General features: G+C 39.5%; 1 protein-coding gene across 1 annotated transcript in view; it reads left to right on the top strand.

Annotated features, from left to right (window-relative positions):
- LOC128894434 (uncharacterized) overlaps positions 1-12,564 on the top strand; it is a 220,632-nt gene extending 208,068 nt beyond the window's left edge. Inside the window, exon 4 of the transcript XR_008461540.1 lies at positions 12,418-12,564. The gene's annotated coding sequence lies outside the window, so the exon portion shown is untranslated. The remainder of the gene's footprint in view (positions 1-12,417) is intronic.
- Positions 12,565-12,994: the final 430 nt, after the last annotated feature.

The following is a 12,994-nucleotide window of genomic DNA, read 5'->3' on the forward strand; positions in this document are numbered from 1 at the left end:
TGAGTTGATGAGTTGATGAGTTGGTGAGTTGGTGAGTTGATGAGTTGATGAGTTGATGAGTTGATGAGTTAACTCGTCTTGAGTACTTTCCTATTTAAAAAGCTCATGCGATTTAAGTCGTCTTGAGTACGACAAGAACAAAATAATTTGACGAGTACACTCGCGCAGAGCACCAGAATGGTTAAAGTGACAATGCAGATGATACGAATATTATTGCCATTGAGAGGAGTAATATTGGCCCTTTCACGATACCTACCGATGTTTCATTTGTACCTATTTCTACTTTATCGACCCTTTCGAGGCAACTATGGCTGTTACTGCAAACCACAAATTTAAAATTAATTTTTAGGTGCCTACTGGTTTCTAGTAAAAACCATAGTGGAATATGTGTTGCCTATGTCCCGAAGGATAATCAAGACACCTTGTTGAAAAATATTTTACGTAGTGCTAAATTAAATAATGCACGAAACAGTTGTATACAATTTACACATTGTACATAATAATAACTGTGCAGAAAAGTTTGAAAATGGTCATTTCAATGGTCGTGGTAGGTTTAGTGTTACATAAAGTAGTTCGGTCCAAAAACTCACAAAAATTGTGCGGAATAAGTCGATTTTTCTGCACTATGGTGACGTGACGCCATCGACAGAGTGCAATGCAAATACTATAAGTGCAACTAACCCTATGTCGAGGACGGTCCCCATCGCATTAACCATAAAATAGTTAAAAGGATCTTGCACAAAGATTGAATATTATATTGCAACGCACGATCATCAGCATTAACTACATTCCCCGTTCATCGCACGCCAGAGACACGCAGGGTTGAAGCTAAAATTCAATGTGTAATTGGATAATTAACGAGCCAGCGGACGCGGCGCGCTCTACATTAACGAACTTGTCCCCGCCGTTTGCGAAGTCAAGAGAGGCGGGATGATATCTGCTTGGTTATCTCTTATTTAACACCATTGTGTCTGGCCGGATCGAAGGGTGATAACGAATCAGTTCCTATCCCGACAACGATCCGGGAAGGGAAGGAACAAAATTGAACAATGGCGCTCCGGGCACCGTGAAGATCCAGTAATTGAATTACACCCCGATAACCGTTTATCGCGAGTTCCCTTTCCGCGATCTCGCTCACGGAAAATAACTTTCGCTTGTAGTTTATTATTCGTTCCATCTGACCTCCGAGCGAAATAGTTCCTTGGCTTATCCAATCATCTAGCTACACGTTCGACGGGCCGAGGACGAAAATTAAATTCCTGCGTTGTTGCGTACCCCAAATACTACCGTGCTCCATAAATCCTAATCGAGGATACTTGTTGACGTATTAAACTACGCGGTCAACTATATGTAAGACATAAAAATATTGTTTACGTTATGGAACAAAGCTTGTACTTCTGTTACGGAACAAAAATTGTATTTCTGTAGAAAAACATTTACAGACTCCGCGCACGCGCAATAGTTGGAGAGATTGAAAAGCAAGTGACAGGATATCTCACTACTAATTGATCGCAAATCGCCACTTGCTGAATCATGCTTAACACGTAGGCTGCCAAGCTGAAACTCCTGAAAATTTGTATAAAGTTAAAATCTTGTCTCGAGACTATTAAAGTTTAGATAATTTAACATCTGACGTAGTATTTAATTTTTTAACGTCGTCAAATCCACGAATCCTGTCCAGATTTATTTTCATTATTGTCTAACCTTCGAAATTAATTCTTAATGGAAAAACCTGTCAGCCATTTCTGGGTGACGTGGCGAGCAACGTGTTAATCATTTCCCACGACGGGACATATTTTTTTTTCTCAGAAGACGCCTAAGGAGAAAGTCTTCTTAAGGAAGTATCCTGAACTAGGAAGTCTAAAAAAAAGCTATGTTTCGTGAATTTTTTTAGGATGGAAAAAAATAATTAATTCTATCGAACTTTTTCTCATATTTTCATACATATTTCAATAGTCTGTACAAATTTGTTCAACAAGAAATATTCAAATTGAGTGGACTGTGACGCACATTTGTAGGACACCTCACAATTAAAACCTCCTATCGGCGGGAAAGATGCAGGTCGTGATTTTGGTTTGACACAAAAGAACCAAAAGAAATTTTTATACATTTTTCTTCTACGCGAACTAAGAAAAACCCGCAAAAATGGTGAAATGTAAAATTACTGCAAGTTTGAAAAAAAGAACAAGATCTTTGAGTGAAAAAAATCGCTTTAACTTGATAAAAAAAAGTTGTTTAAAATTTGTTTTGTACGAATTTTCTTAGTTCACATAGAAGAAAAATGTATGAAAATAAAAATTTCTTTTGGTTTTTTCGTATCAAACCAAAATTACGACCTGCATCTTTCCCGTCAATAGGAGGTTTTAATTGTGAGGTGCTCTACAAATTTGCTTCGCAGTCGATTCAATTTGAATATTTCTTGTTGAAAAAATTTGTACAGACCACTCAGATATGTATGAAAATAGGATAAAAAGTTCGATAGAATTAATTATTTTTTTCCATCGTAAAAAAATTCACGAAAAACCGCATTTTTTAGACCTCCTAATTCAGGATACCCTCTTAAATGCACAAAATTTCTCTACGACAAATGCACAGAAACCATCCCCACTATTGGGGATATACCCCTGAGGGGTCCAGGAGTTCGACTGCCGAGTAGTGTGACATGATCCGAGATCAGATATCTCGGTGAGACAATGCTAATGCAACTCTGGTGTTTTCGCATCGTTCCTCTTCTTTATTGGCTGTCCTTCTCTATGTTCATCATATTCTCCCTCCACTTTTCAAGCTATACAACGGGACATATTTATTCTGTTACTACCCACCAATTTCATCTCCTCAAAGCATTTTTCACTATATAATGGGACATGAATTTCGACTGTTTGATAATAAAAAGATTTTCAATCTTAAAAAGAAAATCACGAGAACATTTAATATTTGGCTTCCCGATGTGATTTTCCCCCCCATTAATAATTACCCTTCCGTTCGTGACAGTCTTCTGATACCACACGGCACCGAGCATTGTCCGCGTTTTCCACGCGGTGAGGGCAAACAGCGCGTCGGGACATTCAATTTACGGCGCGTCGGTCAAGTACGATCTCCTAGGAGGATCCACTTGAAATTCGAGGCGAAAGTCGGTCGACGTCCGTTGTATGAAAACAAAGAGGCGATCCGAACGGGGAGGAACGAAAAGGCCCAATGGACATTCGAAACGCGCCGATCGAAGATTCGATAATCGCAGGGAACTCGTTCGCGGGAGCGATACGCCTGGCGGCGTCCAATTACTGATCGGTAATTGGGGCAGAATTTCTGCTGAGCTTAAATTTGCGCGCCGCGGCGCTGTCCAGTCCCTCGGTTGCCTCGGTCACTCGCCAACACCGCCTCGCTGCTCTTCGTTAATTAAACCGATTAAGCTCGCGATTCCGAAGATGAGATCTTCCCCTTTTTACCGCGCGCAACCCTCGACCTTCTTCCTGCAGCTGCGGGGCGAAGCCACGCTTTGGTTCGCCCCAGCCCTTCTTAACCCTTTCGACGCGGCTACGTTCTTCGTCCTCGTGCGGTATGGATACCGTCGAGTGGGCTTACTTGCGATAGAGTAACTCGCATTTCGTTGCTTATTTGATTCCTTTAGATTTACTTTTTTCTGTGTTAAAGGGCTCGGAACATCAAAAAATGAAAAAAAAAGACACCTTTATTTTTTAACCCTTTGCGCTTGAAACATTTTTCTATAGAATCAAATCCAGTCCATTTTTAAAATAAATTTCTGTGAAACCAAAAACTCTACTTCGAAGAGAGATATCTACGAACGTTCATGACTTGATGTATTATGATTTCAATTAATAATTAGCTGTATTCTGATGTAAGTGAATTTGAAATTGTACGTTCACAAAATCACTTTTAAATTACATATGTCGCCCTAGAGGCGCCACCCGAGCACAAAGGGTTAGTTCTGAACGGTTCTGTGCAATCGGAATTCTTTTATACCACTTCCAGTGCTCCAAATTAAACTCTGATTGCAGAGAACTGTTTGGACTCGTTTAAATTTTAATTTAAAAAAAAAAGTGATTTTTTTTTCATTAAAATTCATTAAAATTCATTAAAATTTCATTTTTTCATTTTTTTAAGTGTAGATAGCAAATATGGTAATTTGTTTTCTGTAATGTCAACAAACGGTAGAAAAAGGAAATTTGGTTATTTCCAAGCTACTTTTGCTTAATTTTTGGCAACGATAAAACTTTTCTATTTTTTAGAAAAAGGTATAAATACTACAATGCTTACACATAATTTTTTACTCCCGATATCATGAATCTACACTGTTTCCTCAGAAACAGGAATTTTCCGTCATTTAAAATTATTTATTTTTCCATGCAATGTTCATTTTTGCTACACGTTGCGTGCGTGAGGTACTTCTAACTACTTGCATATACCTACGTACACATTACATTTATACTAAGTAAACGTTTATTTGAAATTAATTTAATTTCAATATGCAAAAACTATGTATCAATTAACATAGCTTCCACGAGTATAAAATTCAATAGGACGGCTCTCGACCCATAATTCGCCATTTCTTTAGCTGTCGTACAAGCCCCATTATTTCCTATCCACATCTCGCAAGTGATTGCCTTCGCTCGAATGAAAAAGGCACGAACCGTCCCGAAACTTCTGTAACGCGGGGTTATCAACGTTTCTTCGGCTCGTCGTCCATTTCATTCCCTCTGTTTCTCACTCCTCGTTCTTTAGCCGTCGCAATTAGTTTAGCGATAAGGTTCCCTTGCTGAAACGCTCCTCAGTTTGCTCCTTTCCTCCGCACAATTAGCGGAATCTTTAAGGCGGATCATTTGCAAGCTCCAATTTGCCGGGTTGATTTGGCGGAAAAAGATCGGTCTCCGGGAATCGCAACGAAAAAGGACGGTTACAGGCGGGGGTTGAGGGAGAGGTGGATGTAGATAAAGAGGGGGTGGAATATCTGAAAAGGGCAGGGGTGGTGCCACGGCAAAAGTAATAGATTCCAACGATAAATGGATCATCGAACGCACGCGTGAATATCATAAAGGATTTTCCGAAAGAGGCTTTAACATTTCAGTTTTAAATGAATCGTAAATGCAATGAAATATACCCAATTTTTTTTTATATTTTAATTGAACGTACACATTATTACAATAAAATGTGAAAGATGGCCGTGGATATCACAAAAGATATCATTCAAGGTTTCCCGAAAAGGGGCTTCAGGATTTTAGTTTTAAATAAATAATAAATGGGATGGGATATATCCAATTTTTGTATTTTTTATGAAAGTATTATTACAGTTAAACCGCGGTAGATAATCGTGAATATCACGAAGGGTTTCCCAAAATGGGCTTCAGGATTTTAGTTTTAAGTAAATCGTAAATGGGGAATACATCCGATTTTTTTTTATTTTAATCGAAAGTACACATCGTTACAATAAAATGTGAATAATGGTCGTGGATTATCATGAAAGGTTTCCCAAAGGGGCTGTAGAATTTTAATTTAATTTTTATTATTTGTTGGAAGTATTATTACAGGTAAACGCGACAAATAATCGCGAATATCTCTATAGTTTTAAATCTATTTCGAAGTAGCTCCGACACCTAAATTATTCATAAAGCATCACTCGTCAGGTGTCACGAAATTACAAATTCACAATTATTGATCGTTTATACATATATCGGTCAGTTAAAGTTATTAAAAACACAGCTACAGTAAAAAGTTTACGAATTTTTCTAGACATATGTATCAAGTTAAAAAAAAAATAGTTAGATCTCAGATACACCCAGTGTCCCTCAACTTGTCAACCTGTCACCTGTGATTTTGTTACATAGCTCATCTGTGTTGAGACACGTTTTCGTTTGCCTGTATGCCCAATGAAACGTACCGCAAGTTTCGAAACGACACATCCTATGGTTCCTTTATAAACATATTTTGAATATAATTTTCTTAAAAACGGTTTTACAGTCTGCCCCCCTTAATTAAAACCACCCCGCCATCTAAGTCATTACTTGTCGATAAATGTCACCTAACGAGAGAACCATCAGGCCACTGGAGTTCACAATCAAGGTCTCCAACGTATTCGGCTGTCTGTAAGCTTCGCGAAGCTATTAACGGGGAGCATTTAATGTAGGAGTCGGAGGAGTTGTTTGAAAAAAAGAACGGGACGGTCTACCAACGATTCTAATGAAGTAAAGCCTGATAGACCTAGAGAGGGGAATCGACAGAAACAGAATAACGGACCGTGAGAAATATAATGAATTACGAGGGGCGCAAGAATAGAGGAGGAACGGCCGGGACGGAGACGAACGCACGAATAAACGAGCAAGCTGACGAACGAGTAGAACTAACACGGACAAATCAGGTTGCTCGAAGTCGACGAGGATTTTCAGTAATTTCGTAGCACCATCGGCTGCTGAACGTGCTGCTTTCCAAGCGCTTTTTTTTCTTTCTATCCCTCTCTCGCTCTCTTCATTTTCGATGTCGTTTTTTCGTCTGTCTCCTCCAATCTTCGTTCACGCTCGTTTCACGTCCTCGTAACGAACGTATTCCGCTGATCACGAATAATTTCTTTCGAGAGTCCATTAGGGGACATTTTTCCTGTCTCCAACGGCGATCCATTTGAAACCGAAAGCCTATTAAAAAACTTCTATACCCGTCGAATATTTCCAGGGATTTAAGAAAGACGTCGCGAGCGCGATGCCGCTTAGTAAGGGCTTTCTAGATTTCCGGACACTGCTCCTCAGGAAGTCGACGTTATTTTCGTCTCAAACCTCTATGTCTCAAAAATTAAAACGAAATATTTAAATTTCCTACAAAACAAAGACAACACGGGTCATATTGCATTCCATTGGATACCTTCACATTCTGGAATACTTGAAAACGATCAGGTAGGTGAGGCTGCCAAATCTGTGTCTAATGCACCCGTGTGAAGCTGGCCCCACCTTTTTGAAAAACTCCAAATTTTCTTTTTGCATACGTTTGCTTACGTTTGCTCCAGTGGAATTTTCGTTTGTCCCCCCTTAGTTCAACAGATATACGCGATTCAAATTAGGTGGGGCCAGCTTCACACTCGTCAAATTTGAATCGCCTGTATCTTTTGAACTAAAGAGGGACAAACGAAAATTCCACTTGAGCAAATGTGAGCAAACGATGAGCAAACGATGAGCAAACGTATGCAAAAAGAAAATTTCGAGTTTTTCAAAAAGGTGGGGCCAGCTTCACACGGGTGTGTAATGCCACCATGCCTGATCCAGTTCGTATTCCCTTCACAGATTTTCATGAGATTTTTACGATTAATATGCTAAATGACACTAAAACCACTTTGATCGATCTTGGTCTAAGTAAAGGGAAAAAGTATTTTCAAAATTTTTATAAAGATAATAACTAGACTGCGGATCTTTATGCAAAATAAAATCTTCGTGAACACGCCTACAAACATTGAACTTAAATAGGAATTTATTTTATTCTGCAAATATTATAACATGAACTTTACTTTCAATCTTTTATATAACACATTGTTTGCACTTTGTACTTTCTTGCACATTCAAATTTCCTATAAATGCATAAAGATCCGCAGTCTGATAATAACTGTCCATGGTTCTGGCATCGGAATCTCTCACCCGAATTAATTGTAACGATGAACCGTTGTAGAGCTGACCATTATAACACATCGTTTAGCAGTGCCCACTGTTCGAAAGGCAAAGAGTCAAACTGTTACAACAACTCTGCAAACTTAAATTATATTTACCCATCAATATGTCTGTACTGATTGCTAAGTCAAACTTTGCAGCATGTACTTGTGTTCTATCCTTCTTGAAAAACTGTAATATTAATGTATAGTTTCACTCATGTTAACAAATCTTAACTCTTCCTATACATCGTCAACAACATGTAAAGCGAATAAATCTTTCTTTTGATATTTTAAAGCTTCGATAAAAAAAAAAATTCCGTTTTCTTAAAATATATGGAGTATTTTTTTTTTAAGATTTTAGACATAGACAGAATATTAAACAAGGAATTCAGTTCCAAGGTACATGTATGTATCGAATATGAAAATTCCAAAATAAACTTTCCTTTAGATACTCACAGGCGTCATAATATAAACAAAGTATCTTAAGTTTTTGAAAAACTCATCACGCAGAAAAACACACCTTTCTCATTCCGCTAAGACACCGGAAGCCGGGAGCTCGCGTAAGCGACCTCTCTCATTCACATACATTAATTACATAATGGAAGGAAAGCATTGCCGATTCGAAATCTTAAAACTAAAATCATAACCCGTTTCAAACCATGTATTTCCGTTAATCCGCATCGGTGCGCGCCGAAAAACGTAGACTTTCCTTATTCCTACTGGCATTAATTGAAAAATACCCAACTAGTCGAACGAATTCACCGAAAACAACTAGATTAGAATTGTTGAATAAAATCCAAGGAATATTTTTGTGGCCGAACAAACATAAAGAGTAATTAACACGTTGACTGCGGAGGACGCACGGTGTGCGTTCTGTAATTCTCGCCACAGCGGCGGCGGACGCACGGGGTGCGTTTCATCCTTTCTTCCTTTTAGAACGCTCCCCACCCTTGAATTTTCGATGTTTCGACTTGAAACTTGCTATATGGGCTCATCATTAGTCCGTCTGTTTACCTTCTTGGCCGTTTCAGTCTTGGAAAAGGAAAAGTGTGTTTTCCGCCGTCTTGCTTCTCAACCTGTATTGTTGCTACCCGCCGTTCCTTCCGTTCCTTCCGCCGCGTGGTAGCAACCACGAATTCGAACGTCGCAGTCAACGTGTTAATCGAGCGATGTCGGTGTATTTTTCATCGAATCCGCCGCGAATGCATTATTTGGTTCATCCTGTGCTCGCATACCGTCGAACATTCCTCGGCAAGACGAATTACGGAACGGAACACGAGAAAGGCAGAACAGGCGGAAGAAAGGGTCGGTGTTATGGACGAGTCAAGTATTTCTTCTCTTTAAAGTATTGTTTGCGAAGACGATACCACGTACGTGCCCGTCCTGATGCTCGCCAGGGTTTTCCTTGTTTTTCGGTGCGATGGGAGACAGCTGCCATCGTCACGAACGAACCGCGAACGACGGCGTTGTACGGAAGCGAGGCGAAGGGACTGGCGGGAGCGTGAGTGCAAGGGAATGCCCAGGTAGATGTAGAGTGGCCCACGAACACGATGGGAACGTGCACAGGAGGCAGAGCCGGAGAACGAGAAACGTCCGAGTGGATGGGAGCAGTCGCAGAGAAAGGGGTGAAAAACTTTTGTATGCGGCTTTCGTATCACCGGACACTACACGTGACCAGCGTAATCGGCCGGGGGTTTAAAACGTGGCTGGGTCCCGGTTAGACGTGTACACGCGCTATACGGGGACGCGAGATCGATCAACATTTTCGATTTTGCACGTACAGTGTGCCTGCGGTGCCGAACTGGTTGGACCTTCGGCTTGCCCCAAAGATTAGTCTCGTCGTTGGTGTCTGGCCGAAATTACCCATCGCCCTTCGCGCGCAATCGTTCCACACCCTCCTGCGATTTCCTTCGAGCGAAAGGAGGAATCGTAACGGCTGGCCAATTTTCTCTCTTCGGGCGCAAACATCGTCCAGCTCGGGCGGGAAAGTGAATTAGAACCGCCGTGTTTCGCCCCAGAAACGATCTCGGTCGAGCCGGTGATTTGTCGTATCCTTGTAACGCTTAAGGGGCCGCGACACTGAAGCGAGTGATATTTTCAGAAATTCTTTGTTAAGAAACCGTGGGATGAATTGGTTTCTATCAGAGTTTACATTGCACTAGCGATTAGTCAAATACTCAGCGGTTTCCAAAAAATATATATTTAAACTTTTGCCACGGGGTTCGTCGTACAGAGAGATCTTACATACACAATGCGCAAAACAAAAGAAACGGAAACGAGATTCTAACAATAGAACACATAACCACACATTTACCTGTAGAAATACGGAACCGTTTCGCATACAATACGAACTACCCAGTAGTTTAAAGGAAGCGTGGAGCACAAAAGAAAACTTAAACAAAATAATCCAGCTACTTAAAGATGCACATATATGGACCAACATCTGACATTGGAGAAAACCTCATAAGAAACTGTCGCTAATAACCAAAGGTTGATGCGACGTTAAATATGTACTAAAAAATAGAAACTGAAGAAGAAGAAGGAAAACGCCAGTAAATACTCTAATTTGCGCACAGATGGCATGATTTCTACTATTGCTGCCCTCATACTATCTTATGCGCTTTATGTAACTCTTTGCCAGCCGTTGTCACGCGTGACTTTTCTTTGCCAACCGTTATCGGCCGATGTCACGTACGCGTGACTTATTTTCGCCAACGATGATGCTTCATGTCTACGTTTGCATAGGTAGACATATTATTGCAAAGCAACATTTGACGATCAGAGAACACTGGTTTCAACTGTTCTCCCCTTCCAATTTACCAGATCTTTTTTTATTAAAATTTGTTTAGCGAACTCTTGTTTTGTTAGTCTGAGACTGTCTTTCGCTGCCTTCAAATATCGGAAGCTTACGTTAGATTCAATACAAGTTTTAAAATCTCCTTCAAAATGGTCTACGATGAGGAAATATATGCTGATCTGTTATCAGAGAACGATACGTTCCTCTGCATGTAGGAAAATGTTTTGAAATTTATCATACGAAAGAGAACTATGAATTGTAGGAGTTAAATTTTGTAATAAAATGTTTTAGGACTAATTGAAAGTATAAGACTATGGAATAAAAATAGTGTAACAGTTATCTTAATGCCTTCTTTAATAATAATTATATTGCAACTACTTATGTAGCGAACAATTGCGTAAATCACACCGTTGGCGAGCAGTAGAACCTGTGTGAATCTCGCCAGCGGCAGCGTAAAGACGATGCGAAGAGTCTGCGGCCGGCAAAGTGTTAAATCTGCTATGGTGATTAGGCTATCTAACAGTTTCGAACTATCTTTGTGTATCATTGGACATTTAACCTTTTCGCCGCGCAATTTGCGTGAGCGCGAATGCATTGTCGGTGCGCAATACTTTCAGTGGCGGCGAGTATAATCGTGCGGAGCATTCGTCGGTTTTTAAAATTCATTCAATAGAATTTAAAATGACTCATTTAGCTTAATATTTATTCAAGCATATATCTATAATAATAAACACACGTCTATGAAAGCAAAACTTTATTTATAAACTAGCGAGTATACTCGCGAAGAGCGCCGAAAAGATTAAACGAACAAAAATTGAGCTCGTGGTGGCATTAAAAAAAAAAGAAGATGTATGGTGTAAACGGAGGTGTACGGTCAGGTAGAGATCAGATAAGGTAGATTCTCTAGAGCGCAACATTTTCAAAGGCGTACACTTCCTTGAAGGTTTCCATTCAAGTAGCACAAACAAATAAATCAAAGTAGCATTACAATAAATTACATGTTTCTTTATGCTACATTCTAGCTCTGCTCTTGGCACATTCCGTGACAAAATGACTTCGAGTGCAAAGGGTTAATTAGGGTGCTTTCCTAAAGTGAAAAGAATCCATAAAATGAATAATTATCTTGTGTAAATCAGAAAATTCATGGGTTATTCGAAAAAGTTCGTGGCGATTTGTCGCTCGATCAAGGCGAGAATGCTACGCAGGCTTGTGAACAAATTTGTGGTTTTTACGGACAAAATGCTCTATCAAAATTTTGATGTCAAAGATGCATCACGCTGTGGTCGACCAATCACAGAACGATGCGATGAAATCATGCAAATGATTGAGAAACGCCACGAACTTTTTCGAATACCCAATATTATGCACCGAACCCTAGAGTATGAGAAACAAGCAAATGCCAAACGAGTAAAACCACTGCCGAGACAATAGAGAAGGGGAGAAAATAGCAACGTCAATACCAAGAATATTCCCCCGTCAGAAACATCTTTCTGTCATTGATGTGACTCAATTTTTGGGATTTGACCCCTCGGGGTGCGCGACATTCGACACCCTCTATCTCGATGGTTTTGGGAACGTTTGCAGGGGTGGTGAAAGTTGGCTCCGGCGGTTCTCGCTTAATTTCCGGTGGCTAATGAAAGCCCATACGTGTCCCTCGACGATACACGCACCTGCAAATCCCTCTTGCTTCGCTGTCAACCCTTCTTTCAACGCTAGAAGTAAGTCTACGACAGCAGGGAAACGTAGTTGGAACACGCGCACTTTCCCCAAAGTGCTGTGGGCGTCCAAATATAATTCAGAATTAAAATGGTCCGTAGAGACATTAAGAAACATAGATTTCGTAGTACTTTTCTCGATTGCGAATTTTAATTGCAAATTTTTCGCATATATGTTTAAGAAATATCTTCCTTGTTCTTGCTTTAATTTCACTGTCTAACAATATTACCATCGCTAATAAAAATGTTTTTTTTATTTGTTGTAGGTAAGTTGATGTAAAAGATCATTGTAGCTGTACAGAAAAAAAGGATTGTAAGTATTTATGACTGAGCTGTTAGAGAAATATTTTAGTTAATACGCGCCTGTATTAGATAATGTTAATGAGAACTATTCCTTCGATATATTTTATTAACGCTAAACCTGCCAACTGTTCCGGTGTATGTTCGACTTTAATCTATTAACATACCTTTGAAAATAGTGAAGGGAGGTGCATTTTAATTTGTTAATGTAATTACTGGGTCATCTAGGATGTTCTTGCGTAGCTTATAACTGCAAGATTACAGTGAAATACATATGCTGCAATGCAATAAAATATATTGGCATATTTTTGAAATTGATAGAGGGAGGGACATTTGAATTTATTAATGTAATTACTAAACTGCGGATCTTTATGCATTTATAGGAAATTCGAATGTGCAAGAAATTACAAAATGTAAAACATTATGCAAGAATATAAAAAAGATTGAAAGTGAAGTTCATGTTATAATATGTTCGGAATAAAATAGATCCCTATTTAGGTTCAATTTTTGTAGGCACGTTCGCGAAGATTTTATTTTGCGTAA

The sequence above is a fragment of the Hylaeus anthracinus genome, unplaced genomic scaffold, assembly GCF_026225885.1.
Source record: "Hylaeus anthracinus isolate JK02 unplaced genomic scaffold, UHH_iyHylAnth1.0_haploid 3, whole genome shotgun sequence".
Classification (NCBI taxonomy): domain Eukaryota; kingdom Metazoa; phylum Arthropoda; class Insecta; order Hymenoptera; family Colletidae; genus Hylaeus; species Hylaeus anthracinus.